Here is a 23,615-nt window from a genome sequence, read left to right as displayed (position 1 = left end):
ACGGAACACATTGCTGAACGAACAAAAGACGAAGAAATCGACGGATCGTTGAATGATCGACGGTCCGTCGATCTTGCTATCGGGGGGCAATTTTGTCAGTTTTTGCTGTGCGTTTTTGGAGCCTATTTAAAGAACATTTTAGGTCATTTTAATCATTCAGAATTTATTGCAAGTGTATTAAATATTCAATTGGTGGGTGAGCATTGAATACTCCCCTTTTGGAGCTTGGTGAAGACAAGAAGATTCCATATTCCTTCAACTTCATTACACTTTGTAAGCTTTATGTCTCATTTATTGCTTGCTACTTTTGAGACCATAATGTGTGAGTAGTTACTTTAATCAAAGTTGTGGACCCAAATGATGGGTGCTATGTAATGGGTATCTAACATTGTGTATATATATATATATATATATATATATATATATAATGGGTTGTGATGTGTTTTATTATTTCTAGTATTCATTGTTCTATAAGTGGTTGCAAACACTTATTCATGCACAAACCCTAGTTTATTTGGAAAGATGAACTAGGGTGTGATTTGAGATAATATAACAGGGACTCGGGGCGCTAACCCTCGTTTAATGAACTCGCTTAGGAATAAGACGAGTTCTACTTGGCATATTTAATCAACCTTATTTATAACTTCCCTGCATTTAGGAAAATCATGAAAAGAAATACTTTCTAACTATTGGAAAATATTAGAAAGTGTATTAGAGATTAAGTGCATGCATAACCTCGACCCATTAGAAATATATCATATTGACACCCATAGCATAACATCTAATCATCGCGGGGACACAACTTTGGTTCTCAAAATCTAAAGGAATTCCAAACACTTCAAAATAGCTGTTACAAACCAAATCTCTTTCCAAAATATTCGGAATAGGATTAAAGCCTTTAAAGACTAGTATCGCATACAATTAGTACCCTTTTCTCTCCATATTCCCTGTGGGATTCGACCCTAACCTTGTTTGGGTTACTATATTTGACAATGTCTGCTTTACGCCATTAATAGGTGTAATTTGAGCGTATCATCGTTCTGGAAATTTTACTATCTAAGCCAAACATAACTAAATTGAAAGAATCCTAACGAATTATAAGCAATAACAAACCACGTTAAGATTCACAAGCAGAACATGTACAATTCTTTTTTATTGGCAAAAGGAATCATCACATGTACATAAAGTGATCATGTGCTTTATAAATATTTACTATCTTGGAAAATGAGAAATGAACGAAGCACAATGGATGAAATGAAATAACAAAATTGCATTAAACACGTTCTACAACAAGCATAATATGTTTTCCCTGATGTACTCAAATTGCATCAAACAATATTTTGTATACACTCCACAATCATCAATTCCTCTAACCCTCCAGTATGGCCACACTGGTTAACAAAATAACTTCCTAATAGAAAGATTACCAAATGCCAACAACATTGCAAAAACTAAAACTTCTTAATACAGAATATACCAACTGCCAACTACATTACAAAAACATAATCCAGGATCGGTAGGCCAGTTTCTTTTGGCTTGAATCATATATACATCGATCAATCTTAATCCCATCTAGTTGGCATTCACTACATGAATCCAATACATCAAAGTAGAAAATGATACAGTAAAACTATATTCACTATACTACATAGATCAATCAACCATTCCTTAATCCCAAAATAATTGGCATTCACTACATTAATGTTATAGAATATATGTTACCTTCCAATCGGACCATCTGCATTAATTAAAAACCTAATATCTAATATAAATCGGCAAGTACTTGACCAACCAGATACAAGTGAAATACATATTAATTGAGCATGATAATTAGATGAAATGAAATGAATATTGACCTTCAGTAGCCTTACGAGGAGTCTTGAAGCCCAAGCCAATGCTCCTAAAGTATCGATTCCCTCCCTTTCACGGCCTTTTCCCTTACCGATCTTCTTTGACGCCAAACAAAAAACTCAAATCTTAGCCTCAAATTAATCTAATTTACGAAATTGAACGAACAAAGCATAGAGCATTGGTGAGGATACGACCTTAGAAAAACACCGGTGCTTCCAAAAAAGCCTTCTCAGTCTGCAACACAAAATAAATTCATTAGATTTTCTCTATACAAACTCATAATGTGACAGGCGACATGTGTGTATGTGTGTGCAAGAGAGGAACCTGCTCCGCCATGATTGAAGGGTAGTTGAATTAAACGAGTAGAGATGCGCCGCAGCAAAAACCCTAATATGCAGCAGAGAGTGAGGACTTAGACAAACTTATGTACTCTATAGGCAGGATTGCTATATTGACTGTGGACTGGACTTAGAAAATGGGCTAATTTTTACAGATGGGCCCAAAATCCAACCAACTAAAATTGTAAACTTTCATAGGTACTCTATTTTAATATGGGTCATTTGCACGATACCTTTCAAAGGCAGTGGTCTTTAATTTTTTGCCTCTTCACTAAAAATTTCTTGATTTCGGGTTCGAATCGCAAGGCATGCAAAACTCTACCTCATATAGAGTTTCAAACTACCTTTTTTTCTTTTTACGTAGTTGGAATTTTAAAAACTATTGCCTTACGATTTTTTTTTTTTTTTTACTGAGCTAGAGTTCGAACCCAGAACCTCGGGTTATTAGGCAAAGGAAAAAAAATTAAAGACCACCAATTTGAGGGTGAAAAATTAAAGACTAGTGCCTTTGAAGGACAATCCATACAAAACAAATGTTTTAATATCGCTATTTAATATGTATCCATGTTTAAACCTTTTTTTTTTTGGTACGTCAATCCACTTCGGAACAACTTCTTAAGTTAGGTTTTGTGGATGACGAAAGCCTAAGTCTAAACAAATATGTATGAAGTATTTAATGGTTGAATTATTGAAATTCAGGCAAAAAATGATTGAATTCATTCACGCATAGCTGAAGTTCAGGCAAAAACGAAAAACTTCAATCATATGCGTTTGAAGTTAAAAAAAAAAAAAAAAAAAAAAAAAAAAAAAAGAGAGAGAGAGAGAGAGAGAGAGAGACTAAACTTTAGGTATTGTGCATGCACTTCAACCATATAACCATATAAAACTTGGGCAATTCACAGAATTGCCCTTCTTTTGGGGTGGTCTTTAAATTTTGCACCCTACATATGCTCTCAGCTCCTCTGGAGACTTCTGCATAGATGTGTAATGTGTTTAAAAATCTTATCAGCAACTGACCTCCCCTTTGAATTCTGAATAGAACTACTTCCTATATATTGATCCCAGTGGCGGACAACTGACTTAACTGGAGAGCCTAAACGGTATTGAGGATGAGTCCACTGATCAACAAATGGCTTCTATCTATAGGTTCTTTCATTATGGATCGGTCGACTTGTCATCCTCACACACAATTAGGAAGCCTCATGGATCCCCCTTCTCTTCAGGACTATATTTTAGATTGTTGTAGCAAATGGACATTCTACAAATATACGATCTCGACTCCATTTGTGTTTGACAGAATACACAGGCTGGATCAATATTAAGCCCTCATTTGAGTAATTTGAAGTGCATGTTCCCAGTCCCATTGCTCTGCAATTGAGTTAAAATCTCTTCTAGCATCAAAAAAATTCTTCATCATCTAACAAGACTGCTATGGTACAAGCACTTCCACAAAGACGTAGTTACGGTTGTAAGGCAATTCAAAATTTTTATGAAAACTAGTATGTTCATAAGAATCACAAGTTTCTGACCGAAAGAAAACTAAAAACAAGAATCTAGAGAAAATAGGCCTATAGCAACGGCTATATAATTCAATCACCAAACATCCTTTTCTTTTTAGCAACGGTTTTTTAAGTTAATAAACCGTCGCAATAGAGTGTATTTTGCATCGGTTTTAACCGTTGCAAGTACACTTTGACCTAACAGCACATTTTTAAAATTAAACCGTCGCGTTAGTCATATAACCGATGCTATAGACGTACATTTAGTAACGGGTATTGGAACCGTTGCAATAGAGAATTCTATTGCAACAGTCATATAAGAAAATTTAGCTATTGGGACGTTTTTTCTTTCCCCCAATATTTCCCCCAATATTTTTCCCTCCACTTATTCTATTGGACCCGCCAACTAAATAAAAAATATTGACCAAAAAGTTGATCGTATCTCGAATAAAAACATATCGGTGGAAACGTTTCATCTAATATTTCTTCTCGGTTGAAGCTTTTAACAATGGGTTTTCTTTAGCAATGTGACTAATTTATTCGATTTGAAGCTTGTCAAGCAAAATTCATCGTGGTCTTGACTAATTAGTGTTCTAGCCTTTTGCATCAACGGGTTTGCATCATCGTTGTCTTCATCGTTGTCTCTCTTAACATGTATTATTGTTGTAGTATTTTTAAAAATCAGAAATTCTATGAGTTTGTTTGTGGATTTTTAGTTTCTTGGTGTGATAAGAATGTTAACTTTATGTAGCGTAGCTATGGAATTGTTGATTTTCGTACAGCAACTTGAATCTATATGCTCTGCGTTTTTTTTGTTTTTTTTTTTTTTTTGGAAACAAAATATCTACTGCATTTGGTTGTGAATTAATTTCTGGGTGTGAAAAAAAATGGGATATCTAAGTAGTGTAGCTGTAGAATTTACCTTTTTCTTTCATTTTCTTGGACCATTTTTGAAATTTGTGAACGGGTTTTTGTGGAAACAAAAAATCTTCTGCATTTGTTTGTGGATTTTAGTTTATGGGTGTGATAAAATGTGATCTTTACTTCCATTTTCTTGGGATCATCCTTCAAAGTTCAGACCTGGATTTTTAAGGAAAGAAAGGTTCTTTTGCATTTGCATGTTTTTGTTTGTGGATTTTAGTTTGTGGATTTGAAAAAAATGGGAACTTTATGTAGTCTAGCCATGGAATTGTTGTTTTTCTTCCATTTTGTTGAATCATTCTTGAAAGTCTAGGTTTTTGTAGAAAGAAAATATCTTCAAGCATTTGTTTGTGGATTTTAGTTTCGGATATGATAAATATACGATAGGGAAATCTATTCGGCGGTGAAGTCGAGTAACCGAGCAATATTAGGAGACATGTCGAAGTAAATGTGGGGTATTTCAAAGTGGATTTAAATTGTTTTGTTCAAATTGTTGGAGCTGTACATTGCAACAAGCTGAAGTACTGAATTTTTATGCTCATGATATATCTGTTAATCAGTTTGATGTTTGAAACACTTTAGTTCTGTCACTTATATTGGACAGTATGTTTTTCTTGACTAGGTAGCTTCTGTTAATGTGCTTACCTTCATGTTTGTCTCTAAATTAGTGCACACAAATTCGTATGATACATTATGTTATCTTTCTTTCGTATATTCTGTTTGAGATTTTTATTGATGACAAACTTATTAAGTCTTTTTTTCTTATATTCATATAGGGTATCCATATTTCGCAATATCTCCGAGGAATCTTTAACTTCACGGAGACCAACAAAAATTCGGGTTCTAGTCTTTCACTCTATCTCTTAGGTATTTTCCTTCAAATCTAAGAACAAGAAGCAAAACTTTGTTATCATGTTATTGATAAACGATATCTCTTTTCTTGTGCGTAAATAGATGCTGATCTCATGATAATGGCCTCTTAATGTTATTATTTGCTTCAATTTAAAATTTGACACTCCATAGAACTTGTTTTGTGTAGATTGAGGTGTAACTAGCCAATGCATGGCCTTGAGGATTAAAAGTTGCAAAATGAACCGTTTTGACCATAGGATACTCAATCGTGGCCATAAGACACTTTGGAACTTGTAGCTCGATTGTTTCACCCTAAGTCTTAAAATGGTAGAGACAAAATAAATTCTACGATGCTAAGAATTTCTAAAATGTGCTTTAACTTCTTACCTTTGTCATTTGATTTCAAGGTTGTCGGGGAAGGGCTTATGTTCTTGACCAAAGGATTAGTGTTGTTGGTGATTTTATCTGTTCCTTCTTTCGCGTCCTGTTTGCAACTTTGATTATAGTGTCCGTATTAGCAATTGATTTTTTTTTTTTTTTTTTTTTTTTATTTGTGCAACTTCGGAAATAGAACAAGTTTATGGTGTCCTAGAAATTCTTGTTAGTCGTCAAACTTGCTATCTGCCGAGGTGATTTTGAAGAACTAAAAATTGACTAAAGCTGATTAAACTTTGACAAACCTTGATTGAAAACGGAATGCTCGTTAAACCCTACTAAATAGATGTTTAAGTAGTGTTTGAAATTGTTTTAAGTTTAGAACTTGTTTGAAAGGGCTTAAAACTACGTGGTTAAGAACTTGTCTTGATTATTCTATATGTCTTCTTAGAACCATGCTTGATCCTACATATGTGTTTGGGCTTCTTAGACGATTGTAGGAGCATAAGACACTTGAGGTAGATTCCAATATCTGCAAAATATAAGTTATCCATGTGAGTTCTTAAAATCTAAGGCTCTATATTCGGCCTACGATGCTAAGACCTTGCTAAAATGTGCCGCACTTGACCCTTGCCATTGTGTTTTGCTTCCTAGAGGACGGGATACACAATTTGCACCAACATATATGTGTTGTTGGTGGATCTTATCTTGTTGTTGCACACCCCGCCCAATCGCATCCGAGAAGCCATACATACCGAATGAGGATTGAGATATAATACATAGCCCATGAGAAATAGTTCCTTGTACATATCTTAGTATCCTTTTTGACAACTCGAAAGTGCAAATAGAGTTGGGATCCTGCATGAACCGGCTAGCAAGGTTGACGTCAAACATGAGTTATATGCCGAGGTGAGTCGGTGTCAAATATTGACTTCCTACAATGCTAGAAAACTCACCCCTCCATCACTTTGAAACACTTTAATGCTTTTAGAAAAGTAGTTTCTCAACCATTTTCTAGAACTTGACAAACACCTCAAACAATTCTGATTTTCTTAAGGTTCCTTTTCAATCTTATTTCTCAAGCCAAAAGGCAATTTACAACTAGGGGTGCTCACGGTTCGGTTTGGATCGGTTTTTATTTAAAAAATAACCAAACCAATTGAGTCGGTTATTCAAATTGTCAAACCAAACCAAACCAAACTATATCGGTTTACTATTCGGTTTTTGTCGGTTTTTATCGGTTTTTTCGGTTTTTGTCGGTTTTTTAAAATACATCGTAGTCACTATCTAAATTTAAACTCGTGTGAAATAGTATTGCCAAGAACACTCACTCCTGAAACTAAACTCAGGAGCATACTTATTCTTAGCAATGGGTAGTATTGCCAAGAACAGTAGAGCAAGCACAAAACAAATTGGTAGTATTGCCAAGAACAGTAGAGCAATTAGTGCGAATTGCCCTTCTTTTGGGGTGGTCTTTAAATTTTGCCCCTCATATTTGCGGTCTTTAAATTTTGCCCCTCATATTTGTGGTCTTTAAGTTTTGCCCTTAGCTTGGATACCTGAGGTTCTGGGTTCGAACCCCCACTTAAGCATAAAATAAAAAAATAATTTCTCAAGGCCATTTTGGAGGGAGTGTTGACCCCCTCCGGCATAACTTCTTAAGGAAAAACTAAAGTTATGCCGGAGGGGGCATAACTTTTCCTCAAGACATAGTTTAGTTATGCCTTATGGAGCAAAACTTTTCCTTAAGAAACTATGCCTTATGGGGCAGACTTTTAATTAAGGCATAACCAAAAGTATGCCTTAACTAAAAGTGTGCCTTGAAAAAACCAAAAAAAAAAAAAAAATGTCTCAAGGCAAAGTCTGCCCCCTCCGGCATAACTTCCTTAAGGAAAAACTAAAGTTATGCGGAGGGGGCATAACTTTTCCTCAAGGCATAATTTAGTTTTGCCTTATGGGGCAAAACTTTTCCTTAAGGAATTATGCCTTATGGGGCAGACTTTTAATTAAGGTATAACCAAAAGTATGCCTTAACTAAAAGTGTGCCTTGAAAAGTTTAAAAAAAAAAAAAAAATGTCTCAAGGCAAAGTCTGCCCCCTCCGGCATAACTTCCTTAAGGAAAAACTAAAGTTATGCCGGAGGGGGCATAACTTTTCCTCAAGGCATAATTTAGTTTTGCCTTATGGGGCAAAACTTTTCCTTAAGGAATTATGCCTTATGGGGCAGACTTTTAATTAAGGTATAACCAAAAGTATGCCTTAACTAAAAGTGTGCCTTGAAAAGTTAAAAAAAAAAAAAAAAAAAAATGTCTCAAGGCAAAGTCGCCCCTCCGGCATAACTTCCTTAAGGAAAAACTAAAGTTATGCGGAGGGGGCATAACTTTTCCTCAAGGCATAATTTAGTTTTGCCTTATGGGGCAAAATTTTTCCTTAAGGAACTATGCCTTATGGGGCATACTTTTAATTAAGGCATAACCAAAAGTATGCCTTAACTAAAAGTGTGCCTTGAAAAGTTAAAAAAAAAAAAAAAAAAAATGTCTCAAGGCAAAGTCTGCCCCCTCCGGCATAACTTTGGTTTTTCCTTAAGGATTGTATCTTTGGATCCGGCATACACTCTCCCCAGTTTTGTCTTGCGAAATTATTTTTTTATTTTATGCCTGAGCGGGGGTTCGAACCCAGAACCTCAGGTATCCAAGCGAAGGGCAAAACTTAAAGAACACAAAGATGAGGGGCAAAATTTAAAGACCACCCCAAAAGAAGGGCAATCCGTGCAAAAAAATGATTAGTTTAATTCAAAAGCATGGCCCAAGAGTATAAAAACATAATATAAATTGTAATGTTTTCATAAAAAAATTAAAATACATACATATATATATACAAATTTAATTTTTAACATAATATATAAAGTCGGTTTGGTTCGGTTTTTTTCGGTTTTTTAAGACTTGAAACCAAAACCAAACCAAATATAGTCGGTTTTTAAATTTAAAAACCAAACCAAATCAAACCAAATAAATGTCGGTTTTTTTTTCCGGTTCGGTTTGGTTATCGGTTTGGTTCGGTTTTTCGGTTTTTCGTGTTCGGCCCTATTTACAACCTTTTCCCATTTGACAACTAACACAAACAGTAGGACTTTTATTCTAACAAGTGATATTGATACACTTATTTTTGTCTAAAACTTCTAAAAACTTAGAGTTTGGATGCCCAAGTACGGGCATGCCAAACATCACTAGGGATATAGCATGGTATCTAGATGTTGGTGTTGTGATCACCTTAGGCGGAAACATTGGCTCATGTTTTTCATTTGATAATTAGATACGACTAGGGGATCTATATTTTGTAACACCACCTGACTTTTGGTGTAATGAGGATATCAATAGCAGAATGTGGCATGGCAAATGGGAAAAACAGAAACTAAAGGGATGTTTATATGAAGATTTAGCTCAATACATATTGGATAATATCAAGCCTCCTAAGCAGAGCAAATAGAGATAGATAAACAAATATGAAGACGGGATACCAAGGGAGAATTCAGTACACAACGAAATGATATATTCCAGTACATATGAGTCAAAGGAGCCTTTAAAGGTATCATTTTCTATGTAGAGCCTGGTAATTTAAATTACCACTAAATTATGTTATTTGGAGAATGGGATATAGCATGGTATCTAGATGTTGGTGTTGTGATCACCTTAGGCGGAAACATTGGCTCATGGTTTCTTCGATAGAGTACCGAAATCCAACTTCTCAAAGCAACACATCCTTTTGTTCCCAATCATCACTACTATCACTGGCTTTCTCACAACTTTTATCACTAGCTTTGTCATTGCTTTTACCTTTGCTAGCGATAGTTTATACACATGCACCACTCGTATAGCACACTTCTAATGCATGAAGGAAACTAGTCTATGATAGAGTTATACATTTAACTAAACTCTATTACTTAAGCTTATCACAACTACTTAACAATAACAATAATAAGATTGTACTTATCCTAAGTAACCTTATCATGATCAGTGATCTTATCATGATCTTCAACATCTTCATCATGTGTTATATCAGATTTTTAATAATATGTATCATGCTTATTATTTTTGTCGTCGCATTTTCTCACTTGTTCGGTCTTAGATTTACACGGATCTGGATAGTCATGAATCAACAAGGGCCTTCAACAAGAAGCAAAACAGCTCAAACAGAGCATATGCTAAACCGGTTCATTGTCATACTTGGCAAAAAAAAACGGCGATTATTAACCACAAACGAAACTGTTCAAGCTATAAGGTCGAGAGAGATCATCTGCTAGAATTAATTGGAGAACGGCGCCAGTAGCACCACAAGCTAACCAAAGTGAGCAACTTGTAGAAGAGCAACATGTAGAACAGCCCGTCGAGGAGCAACGAGCCGTCGAGGACGAACGGCCCGTCGAGGACGAAATGCAAATGGATTCTACAATTCCTCCCACAAATGAACAATCGAAGCGAGGTAACACATAGCTTACGAACTTATTAAATTCATCCATGACTTCTAATTTCTTACATTTTCTTTTAACTTTAGGCCCTTCGACTCGAGAAAAGAAAAAGAGGCGTAACGCAAATGCATAGTGTGCATAGCCGACATGAGCGTAAATTGATCCTACCGAATAGGCTCAATCAACCTATTGGTCCTATCGAAGATGTTGTAATAGAGTTTGGTAGCTTCCTCGGTACATTAGCGAGGATCGCGACCCTTTGCCCATTTGATATACTTGATTGGAGGAAAATGGACACAAAAGATGATTTATGGATATATACCAAGGTTTGAAGTTTCCAATATTTAAGTATCCGTTAAAAGTATTGTTTATCCGACAAAATGACACAAAATTGTAGGAGAAATATGATATTCCGAAGCCGGCAAAAAGTGGACTTTGAATGCAATTCATGCTTTGCTTGGAGAAGGCATAAAAGTGACTTGAAGAAACTTTGTTACAAACCAAAAGTTCCGATGAAATCATAATGGCAAAAAGGCCGGGTCATATTCCGGAATGTCAATTTAAAGAGCTCCTCGAATATTGGAAGTCCGAGAAATTCCGGGTAAAATATATTTCCGAATACATTTGTCTTCTCGGTGCAAGTGTCCTTCTCTCTCTCCGTCTTCTCTTTCGTTGCGATATGGTCGTCGTTGTAGGTTTTTTTTTTACCTTTCTCTTCTCTGCTGCAGTATCGCTACGCTCTTCGCTTTCTTTTTTCTTGTAATTTCTCTTCTTATCTTCTTGTCTCGTTGCGTAGAAAATGTCTAAAACAAATGCTGAGAATCGGAAGAAGTTGTTGAATCCGCACACAGTCGGCAAAAAAAGTTTCGCTTTAGTCCGCAATAAATTGGTGTGTTCTCTTTTTTTTATTTTTTTTTATTAAGTCTTAACCTGTCATTTTAAGCGATTTTTTATATCCATTTTGATGTGACTAGGAAAAAACCAAGGGAAATGTATCACTTAAGGAGATCTTTGTGGAAACAAGAGCAAGGAAACCGGGCGCTTGTACAAGGAGTCAAATGAAGACACAACTAGTAAAATTGTATGTATATTATGTATTGCAAGTTTTTATTGAAATCTATTATTTATTGTTAGTTTTTGTTTGCTTGAGTGCGGTTGTTGGATTGTCTTTGTTAGGCTGAAATGGAGGAAATTGAAACACAACTAAGCGCAGATGGTAGTCAGCTTGTTGATGCATACTCAGCCGTTATGGGTCCAGAACATCCGGGACGTCTAAGACTATATGGACGGGGGTTACAAAGACTTCTTTGAAAGGAAAAGCTGGAACTTTTGAACCAACTTCAAATGCCACAAATGATGTAGTGCAAGAAATGCAAGAAAGGATCCAAAAAATGGAGGAACAAATGGAGGAACAAAAGAGAACTATGCGAGCGAAGTTCTTTGAGGAGTTCGCGAGACATTACTTCAAAAGTAATTGAAAAACTCCAACGTGCGGGATTAATTAGTCCGGACATGCTAGCAAAGCATTGTGTGCGCCTTCACCGGGAGAAGCTACGTACGCCCCACAAGTAGATAGCAACAATTAAGGTTAGTCTCACTTCTTCTCCGTTGCGATATAGTGACTTATATTGGTTCTACAAATTCCTATACAATGAACATGGTAAAATTAAACTAAAACTTGGAAAAAAAAGTTGCCGATAAGTTGCATGCACATACGTGTGTTCCGTATATATATCCGCAAACTAAAAAGGATAAATTATAGCATTTTTTTGATAATTCCAAGGCTATAAAAGGAAATATGAAGTGTATCTTAGAGATCCCTAGCCAATCGAATTAGGTTAGCAATTAATGGCTCGCTTTATTTGAATATAGAGTGAAGGATCAGAGCTGCAAGTTGCAAGTAGTAAAATTGAAGTAAAAACTTGTATTAACTAGGGGCATTCCAAGAATCGAACTCGGGACCTCTCGCACCCAAAGCGAGAAACATACCACTAGACCAAATGCCCTGCTTTTGTTGGTACCCCGATCTAAACAATAGTTGGAAGTTTCATCTCGGTTTCTGCAGTTTGTACCATTTTATGAATTAATTTTCTAGGAGGAATGACTGATGAGCATTCTCTGGTGTCTTGGGGGTCCCCTTTTCTTTCCCTTTTTTAAGGCTGAAAGGTTGAGATGAAGGTATTGACAAAAGGAAAGTGAAGGAAAGAAAAAGTTATGCTTTGCTTTTTATGTTAAAAATGTGTGTTCATTTGTCTTAAAAATGCAATCCTCTTTCGAATCATGTTTCAGTGTATATGTATGTTACGTGCCCTGTTTATAACTATGTGCATACCTATTTGTATATTCGAGTAAAATAGTATATGTTTAAAGGGGACCTCATATAAGATCTGCTATATAATGAATTTAATCGATTTTCTTGATAGCGGAGAAATATTCATATATCATCCATTCTCTCATTTTGCAACCTTTGATTATACCGAATGTGTAGATATGAGCATCTTAAAGCATTAGGGTGTGTGTTTGAATAAGGTTGTCAAGTGAACACTAATACCTTTGAATATGACTAAGACTATTTGCGCATCTTAAAGTTTTCGATTCTATGTGTTGTTAGAATAGCTACTAACTATGATAATATGCCTATCACTCCTCCTTTATAGAGATATGTTTGCATTAGGGTGTGTGTTTGAATTGTTTCAAGTGAACACTAATACCTTTGAATATGACTAAGACTATTTGCATCTTAAAGTTTTCGATTCTATGTGTTGTTAGAATAGCTACTAACTATGATAATATGCCTATCACTCCTCCTTTATTCTGGTCTTCCTTCTTGGCTATTTGGCTTGTTTGGTTCTTCTTCTGGCTTTTCTTTCGCGGCTATTTGCGGCTGCTTCTTCTTCTTCTTTGTTGAAATTCTTCATTGCCGCTGCTGCATTGCTGCTCTTTGGCTTGATTTCTGGGAGCGGAGAAACATTCATATAACATCCATTCTCTCATTTTGCAACCTTTGATTATACCGGAGATATGGGCTGTCAAAGTGCATTAGGGTGTGTGTTTGAATAAGGTTGTCAAGTGAACACTAATACCTTTGAATATGACTAAGACTATTTGCGCATCTTAAAGTTTTCGATTCTATGTGTTGTTAGAATAGCTACTAACTATGATAATATGCCTATCACTCCCTCCTTTATTAGTGGTGTCTTTCGCTTCACATCGGCCACAAACTTGACTTGTTTGGTGGTCTTCTTCTGGCCGATTATTCTTGATATTCATTTTGTTAAATTTCTTGTTTCTTCTTAGTCTAAAATTTCTTCTTCTGAGTCTTGGTCGCGGGCTGCTGTATCTGCTTATTCTTCTTCTTCGGCTGCGGCTTTATTCTATTCTTTATTTACATTCATTGCTGGCTGAGCGGAGAAATATTCATATATCATCCATTCTCTCATTTTGCAACCTTTGATTATACCGGAGATATGGCTGTCCAGTACATTAGGGTGTGTGTTTGAATAGGGTGTGTGTTTGAATATGGTTGTCAAGTGAACACTAATACCTTTGAATATGACTAAGAGTATATTCATTTCTAGTCTTGTCATCATTAGTATGTATGCATTGTAGAGATTTAATTCTTTTATGAAAGCTTTTCTAAATCATTTTTCCTTATCAATTTTTTGTAGGTGGTGAAATTGAACAAGGGGATGAAAGAAGTGAAGATACGTGATCGACTAAGGAGGATTGGGTTAATTTTTTGGAAAATTGAAGACTTCGTGTTCCACCTCTTGAATGGTCAAACATTATCTTGATATTTTGCTTTTTATGTATATTACTTGACCTCTTGGATTATTATTTTGGTATGATCGATGTTGGATCTTGTATTAGTATTTTGGTATGACGTCGGATCTTGAATTATTATTTTGGTATATACGATGTCGAATCTTAGATTATTATTTTGGTATGATGTTGGATCTTGAATTATTATTTCGTTGTGATGTCGGATCTTGAGTTATTATTTTAGTGATGTCGGATATATATGTGGTCTATATTGTGTTAGCCCTCTATAGTACATTTGCGGTAGAACCATAATATCCGTTGCGGTAGCATCATAATACTCGTTGCAGTAGCACCGCAATAACGTCACGGTAGCCCCATAATATATGTTGCGGTAGACCTACAATACCCGTTGCAGTAGAATTCTAATAATTGTTGCAATAGTCCTAAAAATAATCGTTGCAATATTATATAGCCGTTGCATTAGCTCTATAACAACCGTTGCAATAGGAAGAAGCAATAGTTGAATAGTCAGAAATGAGCGTTGCAATAGCGTTGAATAACCGATGCAAAAATCTATATTGCAACGGTTCATATCTGTTCCCGTAGATACATGATCGTTGCAATAATCGTGAAGAGCAAACCGTTGCGGTAGGATAATATATTGCAACGGTTTTACAAACCGTCACAATTAACCGTCACAATAGACCTATTGTAACGCAAGCCGTTGTAGTGTATAAGGCGTTCAATAACTAAAACCGTTGCATTATCACTATAGCAACGGGAAAAAGAAGAAGTTAAGCGACCAATATATTTAAAAGTGCCAAGCTCTTGCCTCTGTTACTTCTTGACATAATGTAGGTAATTCCGTCGAACAATGATGGTTCTGTTCATCTTAGCACTGTGGCATGTACCAGCAAGGATACGACCTCGGATAGAAACATTGCCAGTGAATGGGCATTTCTTGTCAATGTAAGTACCTAAATTCAAACAGACCAAACCATTAGGTTAGACCATAGAACAAAGAGAATTAAGCAATCATAGCCATTTTAAAATGCAGAAAAAAATTGCTTGCAATATACTTTTCTATATTTGAAAGCCAACATTAAGTTCATGCAACTTATTGTTAACAGGGTTTTAAAAAGCACGTAAATCTAAAAAGTCGTTGTGGAAAATTTACCATCTAAGCCAAACTTAACTTGAGTGAAAGAATCCTAACGGATTATAAGCAATAACAAACCACGTTAAGATTCACAAGCAGAACATATACAATTCTTTTTTATTGGCAAAAGGAATCATCACATGTACATAAAGTGATCATTGTTGCTTTGTAAATATTTACTATCTTGGCAAATGACAAATGAACGAAGCATAATCAGGTGAGGTTTTGGCTTTTTGAAGCCCTACAAGTTGCTTTTGGCTTGAATCATATGTACATCGATCAATCTTAATCCCATCTTGTTGGCATTCACTACATGAATCCAATACATCAAAGTAGAAAATGATACAGTAAAACTATATTCACTATACTACATAGATCAATCAACCATTCCTTAATCCCAAAATAATTGGCATTCACTAAGAATATCTGTTCTGCTTCAATCAGACCATCTGTAGACTAATTAACAAACCTAACATCTAATATAAATCAGCAGTACTTAAGCCAACCAGATACAAGTGAAATACATATTAATTGAGCATGATAATTAGATGAAATGAAATGAATATTGACCTTCAGGTAGCCACGAGGAGTCTTGAAGCCGAAGCCAATGCTCTTAAAGTTTCGATTCCTCCCTTTCCGGCCTCTTTCCCTTACCGGTCTTCTTTGAGCTACTAAACAAAAAACTCAAATCTTAGCCTCAAATTAATCTAATTTACGGAATTGAACGAACAAAGCATAGAGCATTGGTGAGGATACTGACCTTAGAAAAACACCAGGCTGCTTCCATTTTAGTTGTTACTTCTAGGGATGATGTTGAGACTTTTATGCTTTCACTGCTTCATTAATTTTCCTTCAGTTGTAAGATGTTTGTGATTGAACGCCTTATAAGAAAAGGATGTTAGGTGATTGAATTATAGAGCAGCGCTTCTCTACTGTACTGGCACTTGAGTTATTAATTTGCGGCGCCCTTTAGCTATTTGTTTTGAGCTTAGTCTGCTAGAAATGTAGATTGATGCCTATTGGTTCATTGCCACAATTGGAAACTTTCTTATCGTGATTCTCAATGTTCTAAAAATGAGTGCAAAAGTTACTACGCTTGTGTTGCTTGTTTGAAGTTTATTGGAAAATAATAACTTAGTAAGACTTATTTCTATTAAAATTTTAACTTGATTAGCCTGTTGAATGGGAAATCACCTCCGTTTGGCTATCTTTGATGTGGGATAATTTAGTCCTAGGATTATAATTGGTACGTATAATACCAGATAACTTTGTCCGCGAACCAAATGACTCCTTAATGTTTTTCTCCACTAACTGAGGTTGGTGTTTTCTAGATTCTTGTTTTTAGTTTTCTTTCGGTTAGAGACTTGTGATTCTTATGAACATACTAGTTTTTACAAAAATTTTGAATTGCCTTACAACCGTAACTACGTCTTTGTGGAAGTGCTTACCATAGCAGTCTTGTTGGATGATCAAGAATTTTTTTGATGCTAGAAGAGACGGAACTCAATTGCAGAGCAATGGGACTGGGAACATGCACTTCAAATTACTCAAATGAGGGCTTAATATTGATCCAGCCTGTGTATTCTGTCAAACACAAATGGAGTCGAGATCGTATATTTGTAGAATGTCCATTTGCTACAACAATCTAAAATATAGTCCTGAAGTGGTTGAGAAGGGGGATCCATGAGGCTACCTAATTGTGTGTGAGCAAGACAAGTCGACCGATCCATAATGAAAGAACCTGTAGATAGAAGCCATTTGTTGATCAGTGGACTCATCCTCAATACCGTTTAGGCTCTCCAGTTAAGTCAGTTGTCCGCCACTGGAATCAACATATAGGTAATTCTATAGATGAGTAAAATAAAATAAAAATCTAGGTATATACTCAAAATTCTGAAAATAATTTCCGTTAACTTATGTTAATAATTTCAATTCCACTCTACGCGACTCAAATTAGTATAATTGGGGTTCAATGAAAATTTGACCGGTGTTTTTCTAAGGTCTCTTGGTATCCTCACCAATGCTCTATGCTTTGTTCGTTCAATTCCGTAAATTAGATTAATTTGAGGCTAAGATTTGAGTTTTTTGTTTAGCAGCTCAAAGAAGACTGGTAAGGGAAAGAGGCCAGGAAAGGGAGGGAATCAAAACTTTAAGAGCATTGGCTTAGGCTTCAAGACTCCTCGTGAGGCTACTGAAGGTCAATATTCATTTCATTTCATCTAATTATCATGCTCAATTAATATGTATTTCACTTGTATCTGGTTGGCTTAAGTCCGCCGATTTATATTAGATATTAGGTTTTTAATTAGTACAGATGGTCCGATGAAAGCGAGAACGTATATTCTATAACATTCTTAGTGAATGCCAATTATTTTGGGATTAAGGAATGGTTGATTGATCTATGTAGTATAGTGAATATAGTTTTACTGTATCATTTTCTACTTTGATGTATTGGATTCATGTAGTGAATGCCAACTAGATGGGATTAAGATTGATCGATGTACATATGATTCAAGCCAAAAGCAACTTGTAGGGCTTCAAAAAGCCAAAACCTCACCTGGATTATGCTTCGTTCATTTCTCATTTGCCAAGATAGTAAATATTTACAAAGCAACAATGATTAATTTATGTACATGTGATCATCATTTTGCCAATAAGAAAGAATTGTACATGTTCTGCTTGTGAATCTTAACGTGGTTTGTTATTGCTTATAATCCGTTGGGATTCTTTCACTCAAGTTATGTTTGGCTTAGATGGTAAATTTTCCACAACGACTCTTTAGATTTACGTGCTTTTTAAAACCCTGTTAACAATAAGTTGCATGAACTTAATGTTGGCTTTCAAATATAGAAAAGTATATTGCAAGCAATTTTTTTATGCATTTTAAAATGGCTATGATTGCTTAATTCTCTTTGTTCTATGGTCTAACCTAATAGTTTGGTCTGTTTGAATTTAGGTACTTACCTTGACAAGAAATGCCCATTCACTGGCAATGTTTCTATCCGAGGTCGTATCCTTTGCTGGTACATGCCACAGTGCTAAGATGAACAGAACCATCATTGTTCGATGGAATTACCTACATTATGTCAAGAAGTACCAGAGGCAAGAGCTTGTCACTTTTAAATATATTGGCTGCTTAACTTCTTCTTTTGTTAGTTGTAACATGTAAATTAATATGTCAGATATGAGAAGAGGCACTCCAATATTCCAGCTCACATATCACCATGCTTCCGTGTGAAAGAGGGTGACCATGTTATTATTGGACAGTGCAGGTTTGGACCGTTCTATTTTTATTTTGCTATAGTAATTTTCTTTATTTTCTGTTATTGTATGTGGTAACATTTTCTGTTTTACAGGCCTTTGTCCAAAACCGTGAGGTTCAATGTCTTGAAGGTGGTTCCAGCAGGGTCTGCTGGTGGTGGGAAAAAATCTTTTACCGGAATGTGAGCTTGGTGCTTCCATTTTAGTTGTTACTTCTAGGGATGATGTTGAGACTTTTATGCTTTTTCATTAATTTTCCTTGAGCTTCAAATTTTGAAACTTCATTAATTTTCCTTCAGTTGTAAGATGTTTGTGATTGAACGCCTTATAAGAAAAGGATGTTTGGTGATTGAATTATATAGCAGCGCTTCTCTACTGTACTGGCACTTGAGTTACTAATTTGCGGCGCCCTTTAGCTATTTGTTTTGAGCTTAGTCTGCTAGAAATGTAGATTGATGCCTATTGGTTCATTGCCACAATTGGAAACTTTCTTATCAGCAGATTCTCAATGTTCTAAAAATGAGTGCAAAAGTTACTACGCTTGTGTTGCTTGTTTGAAGTTTATTGGAAAATAATAACTTAGTAAGACTTATTTCTATTAAAATTTTAACTTGATTCGCCTGTTGAATGGGAAATCACCTGCGTTTGGCTATCTTGGATGTGGGATAATTTGGTTCTAGGATTATAATTGGTACGTATAATATCGGATAACTTTGTCCGCGAACCAAATGACTCCTTAATGTTTTTCTCCACTAACTGAGGTTGGTGTTTTCTAGATTCTTGTTTTTAGTTTTCTTTCGGTCAGAGACTTGTGATTCTTATGAACATACTAGTTTTCATAAAATTTTTGAATTGCCTTACAACCGTAACTATGTCTTTGTGGAAGTGCTTGTACCATAGCAGTCTTGTTGGATGATTAAGAATTTTTTTGATGCTAGAAGAGACGGAACTCAATTGCAGAGCAATGGGACTGGGAACATGCACTTCAAATTACTCAAATGAGGGCTTAATATTGATCCAGCCTGTGTATTCTGTCAAACACAAATGGAGTCGAGATCGTATATTTGTAGAATGTCCATTTGCTACAACAATCTAAAATATAGTCCTGAAGAGAAGGGGGATCCATGAGGCTACCTAATTGTGTGTGAGCAAGACAAGTCGACCGATCCATAATGAAAGAACCTATAGATAGAAGCCATTTGTTGATCAGTGGACTCATCCTCAATACCGTTTAGGCTCTCCAGTTAAGTCAGTTGTCCGCCACTGGGATCAACATATAGGAAGTAGTTCTATTCAGAATTCAAAGGGGAGGTCAATTACTGATAAGATTTTTAAACACATTACACATCTATGCAGAAGTCTCCAGAGGAGCTGAGAGCATATGTAGGGTGCAAAATTTAAAGACCACCCCAAAAGAAGAATTGCCCAAGTTTTATATGGTTATATGGTTGAAGTGCATGCACAATACCTGGAGTTTAGTCCTCTTTTTTTTTTTTTAACTTCAAACGCATATGATTGAAGTTTTTCGTTTTTGCCTGAACTTCAGCTATGCGTGAATGAATTCAATCATTTTTTGCCTGAATTTCAGTAATTCAGCCATTAAATACTTCATACATATTTGTTTAGACTTAGGCTTTCGTCATCCACAAAACCTAACTTAAGAGGTTGTTCCGAAGTTTTTTGGATTGACTTACCAAAAAAAAAAAAAAAAAGGTTTAAACATGGGTACATATTAAATAGCGATATTAAAACATTTGTTTTGTGTGGATTGTCCTTCAAAGGCATTGATGGTCTTCAATTTTTCACCCTCAAATTAGTTGGTCTTTAATTTTTTTTTCCTTTAATACCCGAGGTTCGGGTTCGAACTGACATCAAAGTTGTAAGAAAAAAAAAATCGTAAGGCAGTGGTTTGTAAAATTCCAACTACTTAAAAAAAAAAAAGAAAAAAAAAAGGTAGTTTGAAACTCTATATGAGGTAGAGTTTTGCATGCCTTGCGAATCGAAGCTCTATCTTGCGATTCGAACCCGAAATCAAGAAATTTTTAGTGAAGAGGCAAAAAATTAAAGACCACTGCCTTTGAAAGATATCGTGCAAATGACCCATATTAAAATAGAGTACCTATGAAAGTTTACAATTTTAGTTGGTTGGATTTTGGGCCCATCTGTAAAAATTAGCCCATTTTCTAAGTCCAGTCCACAGTCAATATAGCAATCCTGCCTATAGAGTACATAAGTTTGTCTAAGTCCTCACTCTCTGCTGCATATTAGGGTTTTTGCTGCGACGCATCTCTCCTCGTTTAATTCAACTACCCTTCAATCATGGCGGAGCAGGTTCCTCTCTTTCACACACACACACACACACACATGTTGCCTGTCACATTATGAGTTTGTATAGAGAAAATCTAATGAATTTGTTTTGTGTTGCAGACTGAGAAGGCTTTTTTGAAGCAGCCTTGTGTTTTTCTAAGGTCAGTATCCTCACCAATGCTCTATGCTTTGTTCGTTCAATTCCGTAAATTAGATTAATTTGAGGCTAAGATTTGAGTTTTTTGTTTGGCAGCTCAAAGAAGACTGGTAAGGGAAAGAGGCCAGGAAAGGGAGGGAATCGATACTTTAAGAGCATTGGCTTAGGCTTCAAGACTCCTCGTGAGGCTACTGAAGGTCAATATTCATTTCATTTCATCTAATTATCATGCTCAATTAATATGTATTTCACTTGTATCTGGTTGGCTTAAGTACTGCTCATTTATATTAGATATTAGGTTTTTTAATTAATCTGCAGATGGTCTGATTGAAGCAGAACAGATATTCTATAACATTAATGTAGTGAATGCCAATTATTTTGGGATTAAGGAATGGTTGATTGATCTGTGTAGTATAGTGAATATAGTTTTACTGTATCATTTTCTACTTTGATGTATTGGATTCATGTAGTGAATGCCAACTAGATTATGTTTTTGTAATGTGTTGGATTGGTAAGATTGATCAATGTTGTTGGCATAATCTTTCTATTAGGAAGTTAGCCAAAGGGTTAGAGGAATTGATGAAGGGTGTATACAAAATAAAAGCCAAAACCTTGTGCTTGTTGTAGAACGTGTTTAATGCAATTTTGGATTATGCTTCGTTCATTTCTCATTTGCCAAGATAGTAAATATTTACAAAGCAACAATGATTAATTTATGTACATGTGATGATTCCTTTTGCCAATAAAAAAGAATTGTACATGTTCTGCTCGTGAATCTTAACGTGGTTTGTTATTGCTTATAATCCGTTGGGATTCTTTCACTCAAGTTATGTTTGGCTTAGATGGTAAATTTTCCACAACGACTCTTTAGATTTACGTGCTTTTTAAAACCCTGTTAACAATAAGTTGCATGAACTTAATGTTGGCTTTCAAATATAGAAAAGTATATTGCAAGCAATTTTTTTCTGCATTTTAAAATGGCTATGATTGCTTAATTCTCTTTGTTCTATGGTCTAACCTAATGGTTTGGTCTATTTGAATTTAGGTACTTACATTGACAAGAAATGCCCATTCACTGCAATGTTTCTATCTGAGGTCGTATCCTTGCTGGTACATGCCACAGTGCTAAGATGAACAGAACCATCATTGTTCAACGGAATTACCTACATTATGTCAAGAAGTACCAGAGGCAAGAGCTTGTCACTTTTAAATATATTGGTCGCTTAACTTCCTCTTTTTTTGTTAGTTGTAACATGTAAATTAATATGTCGTATATGAGAAGAGGCACTCCAATATTCCAGCTCACATATCACCATGCTTCCGTGTGAAAGAGGGTGACCATGTTATTATTGGGGGTGCAGTTGGACCGTTCTATTTTTATTTTGCTATGGTAATTTTCTTTATTTTCTCGTTATTGTATGTGGTAACATTTTTCGTTTTACAGGCCTTTGTCCAAAACCGTGAGGTTCAATGTCTTGAAGGTGGTTCCACTGGTCTCGGTGGGGAAAAAAGCTTTTACCGAAATGTGAGCTTGGTGCTTCCATTTTAGTTGTTACTTCTAGGGATGATGTTGAGACTTTTATGCTTTCACTGCTTCATTAATTTTCCTTCGTGCTTCAAATTTTGAAACTTAATTCTAGCAAGTTTTGTTAAAGCCTATGTACTGGGTTGTAAGATGTTTGTGATTGAACGCTATATAAGAAAAGGATGTTTGGTGATTGAATTATATAGTTAGTGGCTTCTCTCTTGTATTGGCACTTGAGTTACTAATTTGCGGCACCCTTTAGCTATTTGTTTTTAGCTTAGTCCGCTAGAAATGTAGATTGATGCCTATTGGTTCATTGCCACAATTGGAAACTTTCTTATCGTGATTCTCAATGTTCTAAAAATGAGTGCAAAAGTTACTACGCTTGTGTTGCTTGTTTGAAGTTTATTGGAAAATAATAACTTAGTAAGACTTATTTCTATTAAAATTTTAACTTGATTCGCCTATTGAATGGGAAATCACCTGCGTTTGGCTATCTTTGATGTGGGATAATTTAGTCCTAGGATTATAATTGGTACGTATAATACCGGATAACTTTGTCCGCGAACCAAATGACTCCTTAATGTTTTTCTCCACTAACTGAGGTTGGTGTTTTCTAGATTCTTGTTTTTAGTTTTCTTTTGGCCGAGACTTGTGATTCTTATGAACATACTAGTTTTCATAAAAATTTGAATTGCCTTACAACCGTAACTATGTCTTTGTGGAAGTGCTTGTACCATAGCAAATCTTGTTGGATGATTAAGAATTTTTTTGATGCTAGAAGAGACGGAACTCAATTGCAGAGCAATGGGACTGGGAACATGCACTACAAATTACTCAAATGAGGGCTTAATATTGATCCAGCCTGTGTATTCTGTCAAACACAAATGGAGTCGAGATCGTATATTTGTAGAATGTCCATTTGCTACAACAATCTCGAATATAGTCCTGAAGTGGTTGAGAAAGGGGATCCATGAGGCTACCTAATTGTGTGTGAGCAAGACAAGTCGACCGATCCATAATGAAAGAACCTATAGATAGAAGCCATTTGTTGATCAGTGGACTCATCCTAAATACCGTTTAGGGTCTCCAGTTAAGTCAGTTGTCCGCCACTGGGATCAACATATAGGAAGTAGTTCTATTC

At 35.6% G+C, this 23,615-nt stretch overlaps 2 pseudogenes; both read left to right on the top strand.

The window, feature by feature from the left end:
* The first annotated feature begins 579 nt into the window (after positions 1-579).
* Positions 580-22,672, top strand: LOC132067309 (small ribosomal subunit protein uS17-like; annotated as a pseudogene).
* LOC132066050 (small ribosomal subunit protein uS17-like) lies at positions 11,100-18,724 on the top strand (annotated as a pseudogene).
* Positions 22,673-23,615: the final 943 nt, after the last annotated feature.

This window comes from Lycium ferocissimum, chromosome 8, assembly GCF_029784015.1.
Source record: "Lycium ferocissimum isolate CSIRO_LF1 chromosome 8, AGI_CSIRO_Lferr_CH_V1, whole genome shotgun sequence".
NCBI classification, from domain to species: Eukaryota; Viridiplantae; Streptophyta; class Magnoliopsida; order Solanales; family Solanaceae; genus Lycium; species Lycium ferocissimum.
Note: the sequence above shows the minus strand (reverse complement) of the source record. Positions and strands in the feature narration are given on the sequence as shown.